This window comes from Temnothorax longispinosus, chromosome 8, assembly GCF_030848805.1.
Source record: "Temnothorax longispinosus isolate EJ_2023e chromosome 8, Tlon_JGU_v1, whole genome shotgun sequence".
Classification (NCBI taxonomy): domain Eukaryota; kingdom Metazoa; phylum Arthropoda; class Insecta; order Hymenoptera; family Formicidae; genus Temnothorax; species Temnothorax longispinosus.
Window position 1 is genome coordinate 10,858,485 of NC_092365.1, and position 9,101 is coordinate 10,867,585.

A 9,101-nucleotide genomic window follows, 5' to 3' on the forward strand; every position below is an offset into this window, starting at 1 on the left:
GTCAAAAAGTCCCTTACGGAAAGAAACTACAGCCAGTAAATATTACACTTGTGTAGTTACTACAGGACTCCCTGTAGTTATCACAGAAAGGAACACAATAATCTGTAGTTATTACACGCTGTAATTCCTTTAGTGCGTGAAATTCCTGTAATATGGAATACATGTCTAATCATGAAGTGTAAAATCCACTACACGTGTAATCCTCTATATGTGTAATATACTACACATGTGGTAAGTGACTTGTGTAGTAGACTACACGTGTAATCCATTATATGTGTAATATACTACACGTATGGTAAGTGACTTGTGTAGTAGACTACACATGTAATCTACAAAATGTGTAATACACTACTACACGCGTGTATTAAACGTAATGCTACCAGTAATCCATGAAATTTGAAATAGCGAGCCTCATATATGGAGGGGTAAAAACAACAGTGGTGTAAGTCAAATTTTTAAAAATATTTTTTCATGCGCATAGATGCAATTTATATATTGTACGGATTGCATCTATGCACACAAGAAAAGATTTTTAAAAATTTGAGTTACACCACTGTGGTTTTTACCCCTCCATATATAGTATACTTTTACTTCAATGCAGCTGTATATAAATTATTTCTATAAATATTGTTTGAAATTTATTAGATTTAATGTATCACTTTTTAACCACATTTTATTATTTTTTAATTTCATATTTTATAAGTAAATAAATATAAAAAAATATAAAGTATCAGTGTGTATACAGGGTATTCGCCATTTTGACATCATATAAATATATATTTTTCTTATATATATTATAATTATACACTACAGATTATTTTCCTATAATTCCACAGTGATATTACAGGCTATTATTATCCTGTAATATCGGCAAGATATTCACAAAAAAAATATTCTACTGATAAGTGGGGAAATTTGTTTCTTAAGATGATTTTTGAAAAATTATATATTTGCGCTGGTTATGACATATGTAGACTATATATAACACTTACATCAAATTAAGAAGTAGTCTACCACGTAAGGCAGTTGGCTCACGATCCAGAGGTCCCGAGTTCGAATCCTACCAAGGTAAGGTTTTTCAAATACAAGAAAATATTTATAATCATAGACTGCATCTTAAGGTGGTTCATGCATTTAGGTCATATGTACTTAGCCCGGAAAATTTAATATGAAATGAAAGATTAACATTCCTCGAGTGTGTCTGTAAAATTTCGGAATTTTTAACCGATTGGTTCTGGAGATATATGTCCGTAAACTTTGCCAATTTAACGCGGTGGAGGGACCCCTTATCCGAAAAACGAGGTTAAAGCGCTTATGCTGCAAAAATTGCAATACTTCAAAACTAGATAAACGAACCAAAAACTGACGAAACGATACAATAAACATTTTGCAAGATACTAGATGAAAGCCCGAGTTCATTGACCGTACCATATATTAATAAAACGTAATTTTTGATTGACTAAATCGACAATACGGAACTGACGGCTGGACTCGAGCGGCATTAGCGGCAGCTTGGCAACGTCGCATGTGTCAGCTGATGAGTACAGCGCATATCTCAAAAAATTCGTTTACCATGTTCTGGACGCCGAATAAAGCAAAGGGTGAAATAAAAATATTTGTCCATTTCTGAAAAAAATTAAAATTAGGTTGCATCAAGATCTGCAATACTGAATAAATACAAGTTTCAATACAATGAAGTTATAAAATGTCCAAATAATTTTAACATGCATCATTTATTCGTTGCCGCGCTGCTGTTGTACATATATTCACACGGCTCACAACTCTAGTAAAAGATGTGACTTTTGTCTCAATATTTTAATTACGTAGAGGTCGTATAACATTAAAGATGTTATAAATAATAAATCTAATTATATGCTGATTTTTACGGACAAAAATCATACTTATTTATCACTAATAAAAATAGTTGCCTATTTGACTTGCAAGTACTGCATGAACCACCTTAAGAAACAAATTTAGTTATAAAATAGTAATAAAATTTCGAAAAAAATATTTTTTTTATGCCGGGTGAATATCGGAAATCAGTGTCCTCTAGTATTAGGGGACTGCAATCTTAAGTTTAGTGTCTCATGGTTAGAGGATATGCCTCTAGATTTTAAAATATCTTCTTGAGACTGTATTTCAGAGGAAAATTCTCTAAAATCAAGCGGGAGCCACTAAATGACAGAATACAGGCTATTTTCCTGTAATATTTTCCTGTAATCCGAGCGTATAGTACGAAAATATTACAGTATATTACAATACTTCAGTCTGTAATTTCGTGTAATACTTTTATGTAGTTCCTGTAATATAATTTTCTGTAATCCGCTGTAGTTTCTTTCCGTAAGGGGTACCAGAATAAAATATAAAATATTTCGTAAACTATTTTGATAACTCTACCTTAATACCTTTATATGTAGAATAATTAGAAGAATCATATTATAAAAAAAAAATTATACAATTCTGTATAAAAAAATAACGATGACCTTTATATAACGATTTTTTGAAAATTAGTTTTACCATTATTTGACTTCCTTGATATCCTACAACTTTTGTCTAAAACGTTTTTCCACATCTTCCATATTTTTTTAGATTTCCCTGGAGTATTTAAAATAGCACATCCTGTATATACATTGTTACGTTATTGTATTATAATATTATATCATGTGATAAAATTGGTAATTTTATTGATTTTAATAATAGTACGTAATATAATAACATATATATATATATATATCAGCATAGATACGTAATATACATACATACATATATATAATAATCTTACCACAAACAAAATAATCTATATGTGATCTTTCCATTTCTTGGTGATTATGTAGTATAACACGACACCCTCTCCGATTTCTTCTTCTTTACTTCTTTTTCATTAATCACATGTTGAGAACTTCTTCACATAACCACGATAACCTGATAAATATTTGATCTAGCTGTCAAAAAATTTATCTGATTAATTAAAATTATTGTTTGATGAATTAGTAAATTATAAGCAATATATTTTTATTACATGTTTTTTAATTGTATAATACATATGTACACATCCATATAGATACACACATACTTGACGTACTTGACGCTGCTTTTTTACTCCTGTCGCATTTTTCCACGCACACACACACACACACGCACACGCACACGCGCGCACACACACACACACACACACACACACACACACTATCTGTCACGTATACTACGTTTACGCGAGCGTTACTTCTGTATGTACATACTTATATATGATAATTCCTCCACGTAAAGCGGGGTTTTGTAGTAGTTTATGATAATTCATCCCGCGTAATAAACGAGTAAATTATCGTAAATTACTATACAGAAGTAACGCTCGCGTAAACATAATAACGATCACGACTGTCACTATATAATACCTATCTCCGATCCGCTGATATTTCGCGTGGCACTTCGATCCTTGCGTGACGCGACCGAAATTCAGAATTAAAGATTTTATATTTATAATAATGATGAGAGATCACATTAATAATAATATTAACCTCGCGACACGACGCGGGACGATTAACCTCGAGAGCTGTCACATCACGACACACACACGACGCACTACACGCACGAAGCTCGCACGAAACTCGCCACACTCCGCGATGACAGTCCCTCACGGGATGAAGCAAGCTACGGCGCGGCAATCAATCGAGATAACCAATCAGCATCGCGGTAAAAAGGCAACAATAAATTCGACTATCGACTTAACACGGCAATTTTAAGATAGGATATCACGCTATATATTCATGTGCTCTCTCTTTCTCTCTCTCTACAAGTGTATATACACGGAGAAAATTGTTACGGTTGTTACAACAATGTTCTCTATGATTAAAAGAAAAATGTATGTAAATTCAAGTTAAATTGATATTACATTCAATGTAGCTGTTAAGATATGCCCATTTATACAGTTGTCATAACCGTAGTTCTTACGATACGTAACATTCGGTTATAATACCCTCGTATATGGTTGCCTCAACCAAAGGATTATTGCTATCCCTCTTATGTGGTCTGCAGCACAACTATTATGGTTGAGAGATCCATAAGATATAGCTGCACGGTACAGCACTGAATCACTGCATGATTAAGAGTTTAGTTCCATTGCGCGCGCAAAAGAATTTCTGCATAGAATAAAGTGGATTTGATAAGGATGTTTTAACTTTAAGGCCTATCTACATAAGACGCAGAACGCGAGTCGCAAGCACACACACAGTCTACATGTCAATCTAACCTCTTTGTGTATTCTTCTACATGAAAATAGGACGTTTTAATGCTAAACAATGCTAAGATTACAACTAATCACAAGAAAATGCGCGATTTCAAAAACTCTTAATTGTTTGTAGATGAGCGTAAAAAATTCTCAAACATTTTTAACAACTTCGCCAAACTACAACTAACTACGACAAAAAATCCGCGGAAACTACAACTAAATTAGAGATGCAATTAATGCCAAACTACGCTAAAATTACAACTATTCACGAGAAAATGCGCGGTTTCGGACAGTTTTTTTATTTGTTGTAGATAAGCATACTAAGACATAGAAATCATTAATTATGCGTAGAAACTTGTTGCGCATAATTTCTACGTTTTTCTCCGTCTAATTACAACTTAAGATGACATTTTATGGGCAGTAGAGCAGCAGCGGCAGATCGTACTGATTGGCTACAAAATAGAGAAGTTCTCGAGTTTTTAGAAATTCTCTGTCTTGTAGCCAATCGGTACGATCTGCTGCTGTTGTTCATTACCCATGAAATGTCACCTTTATACTTATAAATATACATAATAATTTTAATAAACTTTATTCAGTATACATAAAATCTACTTAATAATTTTAATAAACTTTATTCAGTATACATACATACATACATGTTGAGATCACTTGCTTATGCAAGATTTACAAACACACAGGTCAATTTACCGGAACGTCCTCGTAGAACAATGACGCCAAACTCTCCGATGTAACGTAACATATTAACAGATTAACGCAAACATCGTTGGTATAAAAAAACAATTTATTAGGAAATAAACTCTTGAATGCAAAATCTGTCTCTTATGCGCAGCGCTCGATACAACGAGATTTTAATAGGCTTTATCAAATATATAATCAAATATATAAAATATATAATCAAAATTTCCATAATCCAACTTTTCTGCAAAATATTCTAAGACTAAGGGATTTATAATTAAGGGACATACATTTTTGAGGCGATGTGTTTCCTACATATACGGGGATCCAAGATTTCAAAATCCAAAGATTCTAAGAGCAGAAAATGTCTCTCCCGAGATATCCGAGCTTAAGAACTAATGAATTTAAAAACACGAAAATTCTTTAGATGCTTTTTACATGGATTTTACAAATAAGATCCTAAAAATATTGTGTGAACACACAATTTTGTAGGTTTACATTAATCATTAAACAAAAATATTTAGTATTATGTATCTATATGTTATACAAGAAGTGTTAACTGTAGTTTATATAAAAGTAATTCATATAAAAAAAAAACAACGTACATATTAAACTAAATCACAAAATACTTTGATTAAATTGCACGTTTTACGAACACACTTAGCGCACAATGAAAGGAATAGGGAACAGTTCAATATTAATGTATGAAATTCATATGTAATTTATTAACACAGAATAGATGAACAGGGGAATACCGCTAAGAAACAGTGATGAAATTTTTTTCTATTTCTGTTCCATATGCACAATTAATATGTTAATATTAAACATATTTATTGTGCATATGGCATACAGAAATAGAATAAAATTCCATCACTGTTCCTTAGCACTATTTCTCTGTTCGTCTATTCTGTATTAATAAATTACATATGAATTTCATACATTAATATTGAACTGTTCCCTATTTCTTTTATTGTGCGCAACCCCTTAAAGTACGCTTTGGCTCTAAATAAAAGGAAAACAAATAAATGATTTCTGACTCATATATAAACTTTTACATTAATTACACCTCACTTACAGCTTCCGAACTCTCAGAGCAGGAATGCTCACTATCTGACTTGTCGTCTTTAGAAACTTCCAAATTTTGTAAATGTTCAGTTGTAGGGTTTTTTTATGTCACAGGATTGGGCGTTTTTATAGCCTTGTAATTAATTTTCTTCCTGGCTGCTGAAATTGCCCCGTTGAAGTATTTGTTCAGTTTGGTTCTATTCATTTGCTCCTCAATAAAAGTCTGCGGCATATGTCTCTTATCTCTCATCCAATGGCAAAACAATGATGAAACTGCACTTTGTCTGTAATATCTATATATATAAAACAAAGTCGGGTTAGTTACACCACTTATAACTCAAGAACGGCTGGACCGAATTTGTATTAAAACCATATAAAATAGGGGTAGAATTTTCCGGAATAGCAGAATAACTAATAAAATATCGGAAAAATTCACGTAAAAAAAAATTAATCTAGAAAGATATCCAAATACATAGAAAAAATACATAGAGGGAGGGAGAGAGAGTGAGGGGGAGAGAGAGAAAGAGAAAGAGAGAGAAAGAGGGAGAGAGGGAGAGAGGGGAAAGAGAGAGAGAGTGAAGGGGGAGGGAGAGAGAGGGGGAAAGGGGGGAGAGAGAGGGAGAGAGAGGGACTATTTACGTGTCTTATCACTACATTCATTACTGTTAGGCGGTACGAAGTTCGCCGGGGCAGCTAGTATGTAATATAAATGAAATTATTTGAAACAATATTGAATGAATCGGTGAAGAAAACATGCATTTTGTAACACGTCGATTCTAAAGCGGGAAACACACACTCTTGCATAAAGGCATAATGCACGACGCATAAGGCAATGAACCAATCAGAGTTTTTTAATTCCATTGTGGCAATAGAAATTATTTATGCAAGAGTGTGTGCTTCCCACTTAAGGTCAATCCAGACAAACTTGCATATGTGCATACTTGCATATAAAGAATTGGTCCATATATACATCTGCATAAGAAAATAGACGAATCCATTTGCACCTATGCAAGTTTATCTGGATAAACTTTTAAGGTAACGTTCCAAAACGTTCTCAAAAGGAAAATTTTACGATATAATCAAGAGACACGGTAGTCAAGTACACGCGAAGCGAGACTGCACCGTGACTCTTTTACACGACGCGACGAGTTACGAGTACTCGAGATGTTGAGATATAGGATACGTTACATATAACTATAAGAATTTTCCTCGGGAAGGACGTTTTGAAACCAATAAGAACATCATATAAACCTTGCAAAGTATAATGAGGATTTATTTCATAAAATGTACCATGTGTATTAAAACATGCTATCAAAATACTTACTTTTATCGTAGTAGCCGTAATCGGCGTGTCTCCGCAATGTCGTCGTAGGCCACGAATGGCGCCGTTACAAGAATGCGTACTTGTACTTGCTTGCGTGTTACGTGAGAAAAACTCCCGGATTGTTTCGTCAATTATTTTCTCTGTTTATACACAATCGCGCGTTCTTGAGTATACTTACTTGCGTGTTACGTGAGAGAAACTCCCGGACTGTTTCGTCGATTATTTTCTCTGTTTATACACACAATTGCGCGTTCTTGAGTGTACTTGCTTGCGTGTTACGTGAGAAACTCCCGAGTCCCGGACTGTTTCGTCGATTATTTTCCAAGGAACTTTGCGCCGCGCGGATCACGATCACTTCCGCGGCCTCGTCGCGTTCACGCATTGCACTGCACGTACGTTTTCCGTTGAATGCGCGCACACCTTGACCAGAGAGAAGCCTGAAGAGGCAAGAGCGGCATTAGCACGGAAAAGAACCACAAATTGTGGACGTTACCTACGGGAGTCGGTAACAGCTAAATCGCGGCCGTGGCTGCTCTCGAGAAGCTAATAAGACTTCCAGTTGAGGTTATCATCGAGTAAACACGTTGAATCGTTATGACAGTTTGTTCTATAGAAGCATACGACCGATTTCACCGTCTTCGATTAACTTGATCCTCCGATTAAACTCTCTCGTGATCTCTTTCTAACTCTTCCCTTAGAAAGAGACGAAGAGTGAGTTTAATCGGAAGATCAATGATGTAATCGTAAATCGTAACTCATATTAGAGAATGTTTCATCACCGGCGGTTTATTGGAGAAATGTTCTCCTGCATTTATTCGAGATCACTGTATCATGATGACGTTGAATGATAAACATTATATTAGTGACATACCAAGAGGATGTCTTGGTGATTAATATCGATATTATTTTCTTCCTAATTTTAATAATAGTAATATCTGTAACAAACCTTTGTAATACAAATAAAATTAATGTAATTATAAAAAATTGTGTTTTTATTTCTCGAGTTAGCTTTATTGTATATTTATCGAACAACTGTTGAAGGTTGTTAATTGATTGGAAAGTTATAATTTTAACGCCAATGTACGATTAACTACGTCTTATTTTGCAGAAGTTCATTGTATATTTTGAAAAAGCGTAGAAGTATCTTACGCGAAACTACGTCTTATTACAACATTAATAAATTTTTATTTTAATGCCAATGTACGATTAACTACGTCTTATTATGCAAAAGTTCATTGTATATTTTAAAAAAATGTAGAAATTTCTTACGCGAAACTACGCCTTATTACAACATTAATAAATTTTTATTTTGATGAGAATTTACGATAAACTACGTTTCGATTGCAGAAATTCATTGTATATTCTCAAAAGTTGTAGAACTTTTTTACAAGAAACTACGTTTTATTACGACATTTACAATTTTCGTAGTTTTTCCTACTATTTCGTAATATTTCCTATTTGGTTGCAGAAATGCGTGATTTAACAGTAAAATCACGTAGTTCTTTGTATTTTTTTTTCCGCCAGGGTAGGGCGACACCCAAAACGAGGTCCAGAGTATGGGCCCGACTGAGCGTTCTCAGGTGTCCCCGAACTCCATCAAACTTACTCTCGACGGCCACGGCCCAACGAGGTTGAGCGTGCCCGTCGCGAGGGTTCTCGCTACCGTAAGCCCCGGGACCCCGCAATCCTCCGCGGTACATATCGCGTCCCGTAATCTATTGTAATACCGCGTTGTCGCTACCCCGTTGCATCGCGCCGAGTCCGCCTGCACTATCCTGCCGTTGTAATGGA

General features: G+C 34.4%; 1 long non-coding RNA gene across 1 annotated transcript; it reads right to left on the bottom strand.

The window, feature by feature from the left end:
- Nucleotides 1–2,421: 2,421 nt before the first annotated feature.
- Nucleotides 2,422–8,248, bottom strand: LOC139818017 (uncharacterized). Its single transcript, XR_011733362.1, has 4 exons — nucleotides 7,311–8,248; nucleotides 3,393–6,279; nucleotides 2,783–2,942; nucleotides 2,422–2,619 (listed from the first exon to the last, which is right to left on the bottom strand). It is a non-coding gene; the product is annotated as an uncharacterized lncRNA (long non-coding RNA).
- Between the last annotated feature and the right edge of the window lie 853 nt (nucleotides 8,249–9,101).